Consider the following 18229-nt stretch of genomic DNA (forward strand, 5'->3'; position numbering starts at 1 on the left):
GAGAGTGTGGGGGGGGAGAGAGGGAGAGTGGTGGGGTGAGAGAGAGGAGAGTGTGGGGGGGGAGAGAGAGGAGAGTGTGGGGGGAGAGAGAGGCGAGTGTGGGGAGGGAGAGAGAGGAGAGTGTGGGAGGGAGAGAGAGGAGAGTGTTGGGGGTAGAGAGAGGAGAGTGTGGGTGAGAGAGAGGAGAGTGTGGGGGGTGAGAGGGGAGAGTGTGTGGGGGAGAGAGAGGAGAGTGTGGAGGGGGGAGAGAGAGGAGAGTGTGGGGGAGAGAGGAGAGTATGGGGGGGAGGAGAGAGAGGTGTAGGGGGAGAGAGGAGAGTGTGGGGGCAGAGAGAGGAGAGTGTGGGGGAAAGAGAGGGAGAGTGTGGGAGGAGAGAGAGGAGAGTGTTGGAGGAGAGAGAGGAGAGTGTGGGGAGGGAGAGATGAGTGTGGGGGGGGAGAGAGAAAAGTGTGGGGCGGAGAGAGAGGAGAGTGTGGGAGGGAGAGAGAGGAGAGTGTGGGGGGAGAGAGAGGAGAGTGTGGGGGAGAGAGAGGAGAGTGTGGGGGAGAGGGAGGAGAGTGTGGGAGGAGAGAGAGGAGAGTGTGTGGGGGAGAGAGAGGAGAGTGTGGGGTGAGAGAGAGGAGAGGTGTGGGGGGAGAGAGAGGAGAGTGTGGGGGAGAGAGAGGAGAGTGTGGGGAGGAGAGTGAGAGGAGAGTGTGGGGGGAGAGAGAGGAGAGTGTGGGGGGAGAGAGAGGAGAGTGTGGGGGGAGAGGAGGAGAGTGTGGGAGGAGAGAGAGGAGAGTGTGGGGAGGGAGAGAGAGGAGAGTGTGGGGGGGGGAGAGAGGAGACTGTGGGGTGGGAGAGAGAGGAGAGTGTGGGGGGGTGAGAGAGGAGAGTGTGTGGGGGGAGAGAGAGGAGAGTGTGGGGGGGGAGAGAGAAAGTGTGGGGTGAGAGAGAGGAGAGTGTGGGGGGGGAGAGAGGAGAGTGTGGGGTGAGAGAGAGGAGAGTGTGGGGGGGAGAGAGAGGAGAGTGTGGGGGAGAGAGAGGCGAGTGTGGGGAGGGAGAGAGAGGAGAGTGTGGGAGGAGAGAGAGGGAGTGTTGGGGGTAGAGAGAGGAGAGTGTGGGGTGAGAGAGAGGAGAGTGTGGGGGGGAGAGAGAGGAGAGTGTGGGGAGGGAGAGAGGAGAGTGTTGGGGGGAGAGAGAGGAGAGTGTGGGGTGAGAGAGAGGAGAGTGTGGGGGGGGAGAGAGAAAGTGTGGGGCGGAGAGAGAGGAGAGTGTGGTGGGGAGAGAGGAGAGTGTGTGGGGGGGAGAGAGGAGAGTGTTGGGGGGAGAGAGAGGAGAGTGTGGGGGGGGAGGAGAGGAGAGTGTTGGGGGGAGAGAGAGGGAGAGTATGGGGTGGAGAGAGGAGTGTGTGGGGGAGGGAGGAGAGTGTGGGGGGGAGAGAGAGGAGAGTGTTGGGGGGAGAGAGAGGGTTGTGTAGGGGTGAGAGAGAGGTGAGTGTGGTGGGGGGAGAGAGGGGAGTGTTGGGGGAGAGAGCGGAGAGTGTAGGGGAGAGAGAGAGGGTGAGTGTGAGAAAGAGGGGAGTGTGGGAGGGGGAGAGAGGGGAGTGTGGGAGGGGAGAGAGAGGGGAGTGTGGGGATGTGAGAGGTGAGTGTGGGGGAAGAGGAGAGTGTGGAGGAAAGAGGAGAGTGTGGGAGGGGGGAGAGAGAGGTGGAGTGTGGGGGGGGTGAGAGAGGGTTGTGTGGGGAAGAGGGGAGAGTGTGAGGAAAGAGGGGAGTGTGGGTGGGGAGAGAGGGGAGTGTGGGGGGGGAGAGAGGGGAGTATGGGGGTGAGCGAGGGGAGTGTGGGGATGTGAGAGGTGAGTGTGGGGAAAGAGGAGAGTGTGGGGGGAGAGTGTGGGGGGGGAGAGAGAGGTGAGTGTGGGAGGGAGAGTGTGGGGGGGGAGAGAGAGAGGACAGTGTGGTGCGGGAGTGAGAGGAGAGTGTTGGGGGGAGAGAGGAGAGTGTGGGGGAGAAAGAGAAGAGAGTGTGGGAGGGAGAGAGGAGAGTGTGGGGTGAGAGAGAGGAGAGTGTGGGGGGGAGGGAGAGGGAGAGTGTGAGGGGGGTGAGAGAGGAGAGTGTGGGGGGGAGAGAGGATAGTGTTGGGGGTGAGAGAGAGGAGAGTGAAAGGAGAGTGTGGGGAGAGAGAGGAGAGTGTGGGGGGGGAGACGAGAGTGTAGGGGGTAGATAGGAGAGTGTGGGGGGGAGAGAGGAGAGTGTGGGGGGGAGTGAGGAGAGTGTGGGGAAAGAGAGGAGAGTGTTGGGGGGAGAGAGAGAAGAGTGTTGGGGGGAGAGAGAGGAGAGTGTGGGGGGGGAGAGGAGAGTTTAGGGAGGAGACAGAGAAGAGTGTGGGAGAGATGAGAGTTGAGTGTGGTGGGGGGGAGTGAGAGGAGAGTGTTGGGGGGAGAATGGAGAGTGTGGGGAGAAGAGAGGAGAGGGTTGGGGGGAGAGAGGAGAGTGTGGTGGGAGAGAGAGGAGAGTGTGCGGGGAGAGGGGGAGAGTGTGGGTGGAGGGAGAGGAGAGTGTGGGGGGGAGAGGGGGGGAGAGAGAGGTGTGTGTGTGGGGAGGAGGTGAGGTGTGTGTGTGGGGGAGTGAGAGGAGAGTGTGGGGGGGGAGTGAGGTGAGTATGGGAGGAGGGAGGAAGTGTGGGGGTGGGAGTGGGTGTGTGGGGGATTGTGAGTGGTGGGTGTGGGGGGAGAGAGGGAGTGTTGGGGGAAGAGGAGAGTGTGGGGGAGAGAGGTGAGTGTGGGGGGGTGAGAGAGGAGAGTGTGGGGGAGAGGGAGAGGAAAGTGTGGGAGGAGAGAAGAGTGTGTGAGGGGGAGAGAGGGAGATGTGGGTGGGAGAGAGAGGAGAGTGTGGGGGAGAGAGGAGAGTGTGGGGGAGAGTGGAGAGTGTCGGGGGGGGGAGTGAGAGGTGAGTGTGGGGGTGAGAGGAGTGTGTGGGGGGGGAGAGTGTGGAGAGTTGTGGGGGGAGAGTGGAGTGTGCAGGGGGAGAGAGTGGAGTGTGGGGTGGGGAGTGTAGAGTGTGGGGGGTGAGTGAGTGGAGTGTGTGGGGGGAGAGAGAGGAGAGTTTGGGGGGGAGAGAGGAAGTGTGGGGGGGAGAGAGGAGAGGAGAGTATGGGGGGGTGAGAGAGAGGAGAGTTTGTGGGGGGGAGTGAGGAGAGTGTGAGGGGAGAGAGGAGTGTGTCAGGGGGGAGAGAGGAGAGTGTGTGGGGTGGAGTGAGAGGGAGTGTGGGGTGGAGGTGAGGAGAGTGTGGGGGGGGGAGTGAGGAGAGTGTAAAGGGGGAGAGAGAGGAGAGTGTGGGGGAGAGTGGAGTGTGTTGGGGGGAGAGAGAGGAGAGTGTGGGGGGGGAGAGTGTAGAGTGTGGGGGGTGAGTGAGAGGAGAGTGTGGGGGGAGAGAGAGGAGTGTGTGGGGTGGAGAGGGGACAGTGTGTGGAGTAGAGAGAGGAGAGTGTGGGGGTGTGAGAGGTGAGTGTGGGGGGAGTGAGAGGTGTGGGGGGGGAGTGTAGGGGAGAGAGAGTGGTGTTTTGGGGGGAGGGGAGAGGAGAGTGTGGGGGTGGGAGAGTGGAGAGTGTGGGGGCAGAGAGGAGAGTGTGGAGGGGAGAGAGAGGAGAGTGTGGGGGGGAGTGAGCGGGGAGTGAAGGGGGAGAGAGGAGTGTGTCGGGGGGAGAGAGAGGAGAGTGTGAAGGGGGAGAGACAGGAGAGTGTGGGGGTGATTGACAGGAGAGTGTTGGGGAGAGAGAGAGGAGAGTGTGGGGGGGAAAGAGATGAGAGTGTGGGGGTGAGAGAGTAGAGTCGGTGGGGGAGAGTTTAATTTAGATAAATGCTGCATTTTGGGAAAGACAATCTTAGCAGGACTTATATACTTAATGATATGGCCCTAGGATAGTGAAGAAGGCGTTTGGTATGCTTCCCTTTATTGGTCAGAGTATTGAGTACAGGAGTTGGGAGGTCATGTTGCAGCTGTACAGGACATTGGTTAGGCCACTGTTGGAATATTGCATGTAATTCTGTTCTCCTTCCTATCGGAAAGATGTTGTGAAACTTGAAAGGGTTCAGAAAAGATTTACAAAGATGTTGCCGGGGTTGGAGGATTTGAGCTACAGGGAGAGGCTGAACGGGCTGGGGCTGTTTTCCCTGGAGTGTCGGAGGCTGAGGGGTGACCTTATAGAGGTTTACAAAATCATGAGGGTATGGATAGGGTAAATAGACAAAGTCTTTACCCTGGGGTCAGGGAGACCAGAACTAGAGGGCATAGGTTTAAAAGAGACCTAAGGGGCAACTTTATTTTACGGTGTGTGTACGGAATGAGCTGCCAGAGGAAGTGGTGGAGGCTGGTACAATTGCAACATTTAAGAGGCATTTGGATGGGTATATGAATAGGAAGGGTTTGGAGGGATATGGGCCGGGTGCTGGCAGGTGAGACTAGATTGGGTTGGGCTATCTGGTCGGCATGGCCGGGTCGGACCGAAGGGTCTGTTTCCGTGCTGTACATCTCGATGACTCTATGTTCCTTGTTGCTGTGACTTTTTGGACGTGACATTTGGCTGTTTGTTTGTTGAGCCTCCGGCTGCATCTTTGGAGCCAGATTTCGAGACGAGGCGTGCCCAGAGTCCTCTCGCACTGTACAGCTGACATAACAGAGCAGCTCCATGTAGGGTGGGACAGAATGCACTTGCCATGCAGCCTGCTCTTCTGTCCCTGGCTACAAATACTGTTTGCTATATGTAAAGCTAGCAGCTATGGTTACAATGGCGCCATATTTCTTCTCATGTACCAGTCGTGAATCCCCCAAGCAGTGGTCTGGGAATGTCTTGATACAGTCACCAACTCCACTGCAGCCATCCAGCCTCAGATAAATCTCGCTCATTGCCTTGTTATTAGCATTTACCGACCATTTGATCTGTTGATTTCTCGATTCTAACTGAAGAATACTAAAGTTGACTCCTCAAATGGCTGGGTAAAACCAATGACTGCAGAAGCTGGAAACCAGATTCTGGATTAGTGGTGCTGGAAGAGCACAGCAGTTCAGGCAGAATCCGAGCAGCAGTTAAATCGACGTTTCGGACAAAAGCCCTTCATCAGGAGATTTCCTAACACTTCCCGCATCTTTGCAGGATTTGCCCTGCCTTCTTCAAATTACATTGGTTCTGTGCCACCCCTTGGTTACCAACGGTTACCAGTGTCTTCGTAGCTTGTTCAACCAGTCACGCAACTGTTCGGTCTAGGAAGCACAGCAGCACCCTTTGTTTTTGTTAAAAACAATTATTAAATTCAGCTCATAGATCCACAAGACTATAAGGCCAGAAGATGGAGAAGCAGAAGTAGGCCAATCGGCCCGTCAAGTCTGCTCTGCTCCCCCCATAAGCCTCAATCCCCTTACTGATCAAAAATCTGTCCATTTCAGCCTTGAATATAATTAATGCCGCAGTTGTAACAGCCATCTGCGGTAAAGAATTCCTCAGATTCCCTAATCTCTGGGAGAAAATAGTCCTTCTCACCTCGTCAGTCTTAAATGAATCAGCCCTTATCCTGAGGTTATGTGATGCGGTCCAAGACTCTCAGAGGGTGAAACAACCTCTCTGTGTATAACCTACCAATTCCCCATTATGTTTCATTCTCTCTCATTCTCCTAAAACCCAATGAAGACAGACCCAGCCTGCTGTTCCAGGTTACGCCATGGACAAGTGGGTAACCGTCCACCCATGTTTCTTTTGCTTCTGTGCCTCATGTTTAACTTTGTGCACTCCTTCTGGGGTTTTCAGTCCTGCGTGCGTGTTCTTCTCTAAGTGTTGGCTTGAAACTAGGGCTTGTTCAGTTAATTCTGCACTGACTCCAAATGCACCCTGCTTCTTCCTTCATTGTTAAAGTTTATGTGTGCTTTCTCTGAGGTAAAAACAATGACTGCAGATGCTGGAAACCAGATTCTGGATTCGTGGTGCTGGAGAGCACAGCAGTTCAGGCAGCATCCAAGGAGCTTCGAAATCGACGTTTTGGGCAAAAGCCCTTCATCAGGAATAAAGGCAGTGAGCCTGAAGCGTGGAGAGATAAGCTAGAGGAGGGTGGGGGTGGGGAGAGAGGAAGAAAACGTCTTCAAGGCAGGCATCCTTGCAAGAGGATTCGCAGTAGGGTTAAAATCAACAAGGTAAATCAACAAGGTAAAAACAATGACTGCAGATGCTGGAAACCAGATTCTGGATCACCCCCACCCTCCTCTAGCTTATCTCTCCACCCTTCAGGCTCACTGCCTTTATTCCTGATGAAGGGCTTTTGCCCGAAACATCGATTTCGAAGCTACTTGGATGCTTTCTCTTTGTCTGGCATAGGGCTAAATCCAGGCAAGTGCTCCTATTTGAAACAGACCTTCGAGGGGACAGGTTCAAATCAGACCTGGCTAACTTGGAGTTACTCAGTTTGTGAAGTTATCTTTATTTTCTTTTATGTTCTGTACTGAGCAAACATCTGGACTGATGTACTTTATGAGCTTGGCTTCTGAGATGGTGAGGCTAGTTTCTTCCTTATCCTTAAAATTCCAACTGCTTACCATGTAGTAAAATTCTGCTGCTTTCAAAATGTAACAAAAACTGAGGTCCATGCACTCTCTGTTGAGCTAATCTAATACAGTAAACCTTTTATGAACCAGCAGCTATGGGACGAGGGGTGTAGCAATTGAGCAAACATTAAAGAGGCCTACACACTAAGTCATAGAAACATAATGCAGGGTATACACATGTACACTGCTATATCTCATTTACAACATGACTCATCTTAAATAATAATGCAGCTTTGCCCTAAATAAAACGTACCAGGAAAGAGACTTCTCACTCGCACCCTCAACTGAACTGCTCAGACATCACAGTTGGTTACAGTATGTGAGGAGAAATTGACTTGAAATGCATGCGGCCATTTGATTGGACAAATCAGAGAAAGTGGGGTACAGTCGGAACGTTTAAAAGCTGTTTGGGAAAGCACATGAACAGGAAAGGTTTGGAGGGATAGGGGCCAGGAGCAGGCAGGTGGGACTAGATTAGTTTGGGAACCTGATGGATGTGGACAGAAGTCATACAGTGCGGAAACAGACCCTTCGGTCCAACCAGTCCATGCAGAACATAATCCCAAACTAAACTAGTCCCACCTGCCTGCTCCTGGCCCATATCCCTCCAAACCTTTCCCGTTCATGTACTTATCCAAATGTCTTTTAAACATTGTAATTGTACCCACACTGAGTGGTCTGTTTGAATATTTACATTGAGGTAAATAAATTTAAACTATAATAATTGGACAGAATAATACAGTAAACTTCAGAGTATTTGAGGTACAAGATAAAATTTTTGCTGTTTTATCAGGATGTCAGTTCATAAGGTGCTGGTTAAACAAAGTCTGCTGTCTATATTTAATGTAGAGTGTAATCTCCAGACACAGTCCATGCCAGAGCAGAGAACCTGTGCGCTGTGGTCACAGAACCACCTCCGTGTACTGTCCTCATTCCCCTGTGATCTCTTAAAGAGACATTACTCTTAATGTGATAACACTGCAGGGAGAATGGAGATTGTGGGTGTCGGGATGGGTGGTTCAGATTGTGTATGTCTGGAGGAGTGAAGAGATTTTGAAGGCATTTAAAGAGAATGGGAGGATACTGACATCCTCTTAGTGATGTGCAGACAGTGGAGCTTTTCAGCGTGTCTCAGTGATGGCAATGCAGGCCTCACTCTATAGCGGGGAGCAGACTACCACCAGAGTAGATCATGGATCATTTGTGAGCATTGTCGTTAAATCGTTCACATCCACTCTTTTCATCTGAAACTGTACTTTCTTCATCAAACCTCTAAAGGTCTATTACACTACTGTTGAAATGTGGCATGTCCGTGGGCAGGATTCTGTCTCTCCCACTCCCCCCTCTCCGTCCTCCAGGAGTGTTTGCAGAGGTGGTGCATGTTAAAAGCGTTATATTGCTTCACACCCAGCCCCTCAGCTGTCCCAGAGTACACTGAACCAACAGCTTGCCATTCATATTCAAATGAATAACTAACAGTCATCTGATTTCATGAACAAGTATATTGTGCTGATGAAGAAGCCACCACATCCCATTACAGCTGGTTTGATCAGGTAGGCAGAAGTCAACAGCCTATTGTTTTCCAAAGCTTTTGAAAGGATTGGGCATATAAGGTGAATGCCTTTTACACAGGTGTGACAATCTCCCCTCAAAGGTAATATCTATCTCTCTTTTGTTCCTTCTCTCTCTCTCTCTCTCCACATTAATGATATAGATGAAGGTATTGAAAGTAACATTAGCAAATTTGCTGATGACACAAAGCTGGGTGGCAGGGTGAAATGTGAGGAGGACGTTAGGAGAATACAGGGTGACCTGGACAGGCTAGGTGAGTGTTCAGATGCATGACAGATGCAGTTTAATGTGGATAAATGGGTGGTTATCCACTTTGGTGGCAAGAACAGAAAGGCAGATTACTACCTAAATGGAGTCAAGTTAGGTACAGGGGCAGTACAAAGAGATCTGTGTGTTCTCGGTGTACATCAGTCAATGAAAGCAAGCATGCAGATACAGCAGGCAGTGAAGAAAGCTAATAGCATGATGGCCTTCATAACAAGAGGAATTGAGTATAGAAGCAAAGAGGTTCTTCTGCAGCTGTACAGGGCCCTGGTGAGACTGTACCTGGAGTATTGTGTGCAGGTTTGGTCTCTAAATTTGAGAAAGACATTCTGGCTATTGAGGGAGTGCAGTGTAGGTTCACGAGGCCAATTCCCGGAATGGCAGGGCTATCTTACATTGAAAGATTGGAGCGACTGGGCTTGTATACCCTTGAGTTTAGCAGGCTGAGAGGGGATCTGATTGAGATGTATAAGATTATTAAAGGATTGGACTCTCTGGAGGCAGGAAACATGTTTCCGCTGATGGGTGAGTCCCGAACCCGAGGACACAGTTTAAAAATAAGGGGTAGGCCACTTAGACCAGAGTTGAGGAGAAACTTCTTCACCCAGAGAGTGGTGGGCGCATGGAATGCTCTGCTCCAGAAGGCTGTGGAAGCCAAGTCTCTGGATACTTTCAAGAAAGAGTTGGATAGAGCTCTTAAGGATAGTGGAATCAAGGGTTATGGGGGTATGGCAGGAACAGGATACTGATTGAGGATGATCAGCCATTATCATAATGAATGGTGGTGCTGGCTCGAAGGGCAGAATGGCCTACTCCTGCACCTATTGTCTATTGTCTATTGTTTCTCTCTCTCTCACACACTCTCTCTCCAAAACCCATTTCCCAACTCCCTCAACCAGCTCTCGAACCTGGCCAAATCCTCCCCAGCTAATACCACACCCCACCATCCCAACCTACCTCACTCTGGGGGATCCACTGGCTTCGATAGGATCCAGCCTCTCCTTTTCCTGCAGGGTTCCGAGGACCCCACGTGCTGACCACTATCTGATGGACTTGTTCTTCTTGGCAAATTTCTCCATGAAACACAGATGATACAGAATGGTCCGACTACATGGAGCGTTCCCTGGCACCAAGGCCAGTCCCATCCTTTGCAACACCGGGGACGGGTAGCAGTTCAGTACGTTGTGACATTTGGTGTTTGCGTACCCATGGTCTACGCACAGCTTGATGCAGCCACACAAAGGTGGCCATCAGGATGAGGGTGGCGTTGGGGTAAAGGATCACTCAGCCCAGTTCTCAAAGAACCCGGCCTCGCTCTTGCATCAATTTACCTCGGCACCTGAAGTCAGTTTGAACCATTCACTGATGCTCATGAATCTGCACACTGATGGTGGATCTGAGCAGAACACTGTGACATCATCCCTGTCCAGGGAAGCATTGACCTGCAGGATTCCACTGCCTGGAATAGTCATCCCTCTATCAGGCAGGCTCACAGCCTTCCTGATAGACTCAACTAAAGGCTGTATACAGCACACAAACAAGGCAGGCAAGAATGGGCAACCCTGCCTAACCTCTGGATCTGATTGGGAAGCTTTCCGATTCCCACCCATCAACTGAGACTTCCCTAACAATGTTGGTGTAGAGCAATCCGATCCAATTGCAGATTCCCTCCCCTAAGCCCAGTTTGAAGAGTCCATCCCAAAAGTAGGAGTGTGATATCCTGTCAGACAATGTCTCCTAGTCCAGGCTGATGAGGCAGGCTTCCACCCTTCTTGTCCTGCACACAGGCGGTCACATTCCTGAGGACAGTGAGAATCTCAGAGATTGTCCTGCCCAGTACAGCACAGAATTGGTCAGAGTGAATGACTGATCCCAGAGCAGACCTTCCAGCTGGCAATGGCTTTAGACACGATTTTGTAATCTGTGTTCAGCAGTGAGATTGGTCACCAATTTCTCCCTTTCCTCCCATAGATGAGGGTGATGATGGCCTTTCCTCATGTATTCACAAATGGTACCTGCCAGAAGCATACTGACATACACCTCCAGCAGGTCCTGGCCAATCAAGTCTCACAGAGCAGAATACAGCTCAACCGGGAGGCCATTGCTTCTGGGAGTTTTATTCTTTTCAAAGGACGCGAGGGCTTTGGTCAGCTCATCTAGAGATAGCGGCTGGTCCAGCCTATCCCTCATGTTGTTGCCTAAGAACTCCGTGATAGAGGACAGGAACGACTGGGAGGCTGCATTGTTGATTGGCTTCGAGTCATACAGACTGGCATAGAAGGATTTGCTGATCCTCAGGATGTCAGACAGAGATGACATCACGGAGCCATCTTCTTCCTTCAGGCTGCTGAGCACAGATCTCTCCTTGTGCACCTCTGGGAAGAAGAAATGTGAGCACGTCTCGTTCTGCTCCACAGTGTGAACCCACGATTGGGAGATTATCATCGAGGCCTCTGAGGTGAACAGCGAGACTCGCTGGCCCTTCACCTCCTGGAGATCCTCTTTGACATTGACCGCCATCATCTGCAGCAGGTGTAGGGTCTGCATGCCTTTCTGAAGTTTAGACCATTTTCCCCGATTCTCTCTCTCTCTCGCCTTCTGAACAGCTTTGAGGATAAAGAACTTCTTGATGTTTCCCTTGACCATTTCCCACCAGTCCACTGGAGACTCAAAGAGGGTTTACATGGTTTCCTGACCTGTGTAATCCTTTTTAAGGTCCTCAGTGTTGTCTGGGGTCAACAGTCTCATGTTCAGCTTCCACGTTCCCTTGCCAGCCTGCTGGTCATCCTGTATGTGACAAGTGGCCAGCAGGAGGCAGCGGTCAGATAAGAACACTGGCTTGACATTAGTGGATCTGACCAAGAACGCTCGGGACACAAGCAGGAAATCTCTCCTTGAACAGATAGATCCATCTGGCTGTGACCATGTGCGGGATTAGTGGTGCTGGAAGAGCACAGCAGTTCAGGCAGCATCCAATGAGCAGCGAAATCAACGTTTCGGGCAAAAGCCCTTCATCAGGAATATTTTATTCCTGATGAAGGGCTTTTGCCCGAAACGTTGATTTCGCTGCTCATTGGATGCTGCCTGAACTGCTGTGCTCTTCCAGCACCACTAATCCAGTATTTGATTTTCAGCATCTGCAGTCATTGTTTTTACCTTGTGACCATGTGCGGCTTGGTGACTCTTAACCGTTTCCATCAAGAATCTGGACATGGCCTCTGACTTGCTGTCAGTCCCTCTGGCTTGTCCACCCACATCGATGATGCAGTTCAAGTTTCCAGCCAAAATGGCCGAACTGTACATTGCCAGCAATAGTGCGAGCTGCTAAAGGACAGCCAGTCGCCCACTCTTGACCACATTCATTCGTCTCAGGGGATCGTTTCTGTACATAACATCTCCTTCGAGGAGGTGTCCACCTATCATCTCCATTACATCAGAGATGGTGAAGTTGCCTCCTACAGCAAAATACTCAGGCCAGAGGAATGGCAATCGTTGCACCATAACCAAATTGAAGGCCTCTGGGCTCACTAGGTCAACCATTTCCTGTAGCTGCTGAGATGGGCGATCTTACTCTCCTGCAGAAAACAAGAGGTCTGTTTTGATATTGGCCAGTTAGACTGAAATGGAAACACATTGTGTAGTGGATTTAACATTGCACATGTTAATGATGGCAATTTTAAAACCCATTTTGAGAGATGATCTCAGTGCAAAAGAGACCCGATTTTGCATCTCCTTGAGAGAGGCAGTGCCTCCAATAGAGCAGCTCTCCCCCAGTACTGCACTTCAGTGTCTGCCTCGAGGCTAGGACAGGTACATCAACCCAACTGACTCTCACAGAGAGCTCTAAGTGCTGCCATTTCAAAACAATTAGCACCAAAAGGGAAGCAGAGCCCCGGATCATTTACTATCGGCTTAGAGTAACTTGATGCACCCTGCACTTTACCAAACTTCAATTCAAAGCAACCAAATAACTCAGCACTTGCATCATAAAACTAGATCATTTATACCTATGAGGCATTTGAGGTTTACTCTGGCTATTTGTCACGCAAGGGATTATTTATTTAATGCAGGACTTTGATAATCTTTGTGCAAGATAATTTTACAGGAGTGTCAGTATTACTTCCTCAGTCATGGAGACGACACAATTGTGTTTTGACAACAGCTCGCACGCAATGTGAAGACAGGTTAAGTTTATGAGCAACTGCCAAGTGTAGATGTGAAAAGAGATTGACTTTCCCTACTGTGTGAAATGTTCCCACTGAATGTTACAACAGTTTGTGTCGATAGGAATCTTACTCACTACAGGCCTTGACAAACATCCAGTTGTTACCAGGGGAGCCCATGCAACAGAGTTAGAATGAAGGCAGAATGAGGAATGGATTGAGACCTGCTCAATTGGGAATGTCTTAGTAATTTTTTTTCACATCTCATTAAGGAGCTCCAACCTTGGTTGAACACAAATCAAAGTTTTGACATTTCAACTGTCCTTCAGTAAGTTTAAAGAAAATTGCAAATTTCCATGAACATTCTGCAAGAATAAATCCCTACTGACAACAAACTTGAATGGTCTCTCTAATTTTAAGATTCTCTCTCTATCTCTCTCTCTCTCTCTCTCTCCCTCTCTCTAAAGATTTCTTTTCATGGATTGTGGGCATCACGGACGAGGCCAGTAATTATTGCCCGTCGCCTGGAGGAGGTGGTAGAAAGCTGCCTCTTGAACCTGCTGCAGTCCTTGAAGTGTGCTAACATACACAGTGCCGTTAGGAAAGGAATACTCAGGTTGTGACCCAGTGACAGTGAAGCAAGTGCAATTTATTTCCAGGTCAGGACAGTTAGGTGGCTGGGATGGAGACTTGCAGATGGTGGAACAAAAACAGAAGTTGCTAGAAAATCTCAGCAGGTCGGGCTGCGGCTGTGAAGAAAAGTCAAAGTGAATATTTCGGGTCCAGTGACCCTTCCTCAGAACAGGAAGTCCAGCAACTTCCGTTTTTGTTCTTGATTTTACAGCATCCGCAGTTCTTTTGGTTTTTTTTAATTGCAGATGGTCGTGTTTCCTTGCACTTGCTGCACCTGTCCTGTAGGGGTCACCAGCCAGCTCAGTGGTTAGCACTGCTGCCTCACAGCACCAGGGTCACAGGGTCGATTCCAGGTTCAGGTGACTGTCTGTGTGGAGTTTGCACATTCTCCCCGTGTCTGCGTGGGTTTCCTCCGGTTGCTCTGGTTTCCTCCCACAGTCCAAAGATGTGCAGGTCAGGTGAATTGGCCATGCTAAATTGTCCATAATGTTACATGCATTAGACAGAGAGAAAGGGTCTGGGTGGGTTACCCTTTGGAGGGTTGGTTGGGCTGAAGGGCCTGTTTCCACATTGTAGGAATCTAATTTAATCAGGGAGAACGTGAGGACTGCAGATGCTGGAGATCAGAGCTGAAAAATGTGTTGCTAGAAAAGCGCAGCAGGTCAGGCAGCATCAATGGAGCAGGAGAATCGATGTTTGGGGCATGAGCCCTTCTTCAGGAATCTAATTTAATCAGTCTGGAAGCTGTGTCAAGGTGAATGAGTCATGTGGTGAGTGGCTTGAGTGTACCTTATTGTTATTGTGGGTCAGCAGTGAAGGGAGGCAATGTTAAAGATGTTGGATGTGGTGCCAATCAAGCGGGGGCTGCTTTGACCCTGATGATGTCAAGCTTCCTGAGTGTTGTTGGAGCTGCACCCATCCAGGCAAGTGGGGAGTACTCCATCACACTCCTGACTTGTGCCTTGTAAGTGGTGGACAGGGGGGTGAGTTACTTGCTGCAGGATTCCCAGCCTCTGACCTGCTCTTGTAGCCACAGTAATTATATTGGAGAGTCATGTTCAGGATGTGGTCAATGGTAACCTCCAGGATGTTGATAGTGAGGGATTCAGTGATGGTAATATCAAGGGGTGGTGGTTAGTTTCTCTTTCATGAAAGACAATCACTGCCTGGCATCAATGTAACTAGCCACTTATCAGTCCAAGCTGGAATGTTGTCCAGGTCTTTTTGCATGGCACTGAACATTTTGCAATCATCAGCAAACACCCCTGTTTTGACATTAAGGTGGAGGGGAAGTCATTGATGAAGCAATTGATGATGGTTGGGCCTAGGACTCTACCCCAAGGTGGCATAGTGATACTGTTCCTACCTCAGAGATAGTAGGCCTGGATGGGAGTTCCAACTGCTCCAGAGGTGTGTAATATTGTCTCTGAACAGGTTGATTACAAAAGTATCTAGCCTAAGGAACTTCTACACCGATGTCCTGAGGCTGAGACAAGTGGCATTCAGTAGCTACAAACATCCTCTTTTGTACTGGCGAGTTTACAGTGGAGAGTTTACCCTGTGTCTTATTGACTTTAGCTTTATTACAGATCTTTAATACAGCCTTGGTGTCAAGGGCAGTCACTCTTACCTCCCCTCCGGAATTCAGCTGTTTTGTCCATGTTTGCACCGAGTAATGAGGTCAGGAGCTGAGTGGCCCTGGTGGAACCCAAGCTGGGCATCGCTGTGCAGGTTATTGCTGAGGAAGGGCTGCCTCGAGATCACAGTTAAGGACACCTTTCACTGTTTTGCCGATGATTGAGAGTGGATTGACAGGATTATATTTGGTTGTGGTCAATTTGCTTTGCTTTTCTCAGAACCTTCCTGGGCAACTCTCCACATTGCCGAATGTGTTGCAACTGTACTGGAACAGGTTAGTTAGTTCTGGAGCACAGGTCTTCAGTATGACTGCCAGAACGCTGTCAGAGCCCAACAGCCTTTGTGCAGTGTCGAGTGCCTTCGGTCGTTCCTTGATATCTTGTGGAGTGAATTGAATTGGTTGAAGACTAGCATCTGAGGAGAGTGAGGAGGAGGCAGAGATGGATCATCCACTCAGCACTTCTGGCTGAAGACTGTTGTGAATGCTTTAGGCCTTTGCCATGACCCCCAACATCAGTGTGACGTCAGACTGATCCATGAACTAGAAGCTTGGATGTAACTCCCATCTTGATATTGAAACTTTCAACTTAAAAGAAAGATCAGCAGCGTGGCTCTAGGCTTTAGACAAGATAATCGTGAGTTTATTACACAACTATTGCTGGAAATCACTTTAGTTAAATGTGATAAAGTGGTTAGCTACAATACAGATACGAAGGTAATTTCTTTTTTCATCCATAGGATGACGGCATCACCAGCTGGGCCAACATTTATTGCCCAGAGGGCAGTTAAACCACATTGCTGTGGGTCTGGAGCCACTTATTGTCCAGAGCAGGTAAGGATGGCAACTTCCTTCCCTCGAGGACATGAGCAAACCAGATGGGTTTTTCCAACAATTGACAACAGATTCATGGTCATCATCAGACTTTTAATTCAGATTTCCTTTTGTCAATTGAATTCTACTCCTGCCATGGCAGGATTTGAACCCCGATCCCCCAGAACATTACCTGGGTCTCTGGATTAATAATCCAGTGATAATACCACCAGGCCATCACAAGGATAGCGGGATTGTGTTCAAATAACGATCGAAATCAGTGAGTGGCAAAAAAAAAGCCTCATTATTCAGCCACTGCAGTATCACAAGTTCAATGGAATTCTGAAATACAGTTCATATAATATGAATAATATATATATATATATATTTTAAAATTCCATCACATATATATATGTTGTTGTGGTTCTGTTCACTGAGCTGGGAATTTGTGTTGCAGACGCTTCATCCCCTGTCTAGGTGACATCCTCAGTGCTTGGGAGCCTCCTGTGAAGCGCTTCTGTGATCTTTCCTCCGACATTTGTAGTGGTTTGAATCTGCCGCTTCCGGTTGTCAGTTCCAGCTGTCTGCTGCAGTGGCCGGTATATTGGGTCCAGGTCGATGTGTTTGTTGATAGAGTCTGTAGATGAGTGCCATGCCTCTAGGAATTCCCTGGCTGTTCTCTGTTTGGCTTGTCCTATAATAGTAGTGTTGTCCCAGTCAAATTCATGTTGCTTGTCATCTGCGTGTGTGGCTACTAAGGATAGCTGGTCATGTTGTTTCGTGGCTAGTTGGTGTTCATGGATGCAGATCGTTAGCTGTCTTCCTGTTTGTCCTATGTAGTATTTTGTACAGTCCTCGCATGGGATTTTGTACACTACATTGGTTTTGCTCATACTGGGTATTGGGTCCTTCGTTCTGGTGAGTTGTTGTCTGAGTGTTGTCTGAGTCTAAAGGACTAGCCACACTACCATACATCAGGAGCATTTCTGAACTGACAGCCAGACTACTGCGACCACTAGGACTCATAACAGAACACAAACCAACAGCCACGCTCAGACAACAACTCACCAGAACAAAGGACCCGATACCCAGTATGAGCAAAACCAATGTAGTGTACAAAATCCCATACAAGGACTGCACAAAACACTACATAGGACAAACAGGAAGACAGCTAATGATCCATATCCATGAACACCAACTAGCCACGAAACGACACGACCAGCTATCCTTAGTAGCCACACACACAGATGACAAGCAACATGAGTTTGACTGGGACAACACTACTATTATAGGACAAGCCAAACAGAGAACAGCCAGGGAATTCCTAGAGGCATGGCACTCATCCACAGATTCAATCAATAAGCACATCGACCTGGACCCAATATACCGGCCACTGCAGCAGACAGCTGGAACTGACAACCGGAAGCGGCAGAGACAAACCACTATAAATGCCGGAGGAAAGATCACAGAAGCGCTTCACAGGAGGCTCCCAAGCACTGAGGATGTCACCTAGACAGGGGACGAAACGTCTGCAACACAAATTCCCAGCTCGGCGAACAGAACCACAACAACGAGCACCTGAGCTATAAGTCTTCTCCCAAACTTTGAATATATATGTTAAAATTTCATCACATTGTTTTATCCTTAGTACACAAAGGTTTCAGACAGGAGATGGGTTAAACAGCTGTTAAATGTTGGCTGTTACTTCTGATGGGATTAAGAGTGTCTGTCCGGTCTGCTTGCATTATTAAGAGGCGTTAGACTTTTTGTCTATCAAGCTAGTAAATGTTAGTAAAAGGACGAGGTCTATATACCGTAAATAATAGAAATTATATCTGCGCTTAATAAAAGATTAAAGGATATTAAACTGATCACTACAGCTGGGTTATGAGATTTGTTTTGATTTGCCTGTGTGAGTTTCATTCATTCGTGCAGTTTCAGATAAGTGCTGGTTTGACAATTAGTTAGTTAAAGGAATAGCAGCCCAGTTAAAAGTTGCATACTAATTTGGGATGATTTGCAGGTACCAGTGTTGGACTGGGGTGGACAAATTTAAAAATCACACAATACCATGTTATACTGCAACAGGTTTATTTGACAGCACTAGCTTTCGGAGTGCTGCTCCTTCATCAGGTGGTTGTGGAGATTAAGATCATGCTCACAGGATTTATAGCCAAAGGAGTCCAGTGTCAAACTGTTCTGTAATCTATTCAGGTTCGAGAGATGGTTGGTAAGGGCTGATTAATATTATAATATTTTGAGGAGACTTGGTGGGAATGGTATTGTTTATGATATTGACAGCTATTCAGAGGTAGCTTTTAATGTAGAAATAGGCTCACTGAGGGGTTAAGACAAATGAGTTGAATGGAATATTTTAATTTTAGTCTATATTATAATAGGAAAATGCTCTACAAAATGTGGTTTTATGAATGAATGAAACTGTGTTATAGTAGCGCCAGGGAACCGGGTTCAATTCCTGCCTGGGTGCTCCAGTTTCCTCCCACAATCCAAAGGTGTGCAGGTCAGTTGAATTGGCCATGGTAAATTGCCCATAGGGATAATTATGTGGTAGGGGAA

The 18229-nt window shown here is 49.2% G+C and overlaps 1 long non-coding RNA gene across 2 annotated transcripts in view; it reads left to right on the forward strand.

The window, feature by feature from the left end:
- The window catches only part of LOC140481882 (uncharacterized), a 100015-nt gene that overhangs the window by 15779 nt on the left and 66007 nt on the right, over positions 1-18229 (forward strand). For both annotated transcript variants that reach the window (XR_011961630.1, XR_011961629.1), the window contains exon 2: positions 15580-15673. This is a non-coding gene — a long non-coding RNA (uncharacterized lncRNA). The remainder of the gene's footprint in view (positions 1-15579; positions 15674-18229) is intronic.

The sequence above is a fragment of the Chiloscyllium punctatum genome, chromosome 10 (assembly GCF_047496795.1).
Source record: "Chiloscyllium punctatum isolate Juve2018m chromosome 10, sChiPun1.3, whole genome shotgun sequence".
In the NCBI taxonomy this organism is placed as follows: Eukaryota; Metazoa; Chordata; class Chondrichthyes; order Orectolobiformes; family Hemiscylliidae; genus Chiloscyllium; species Chiloscyllium punctatum.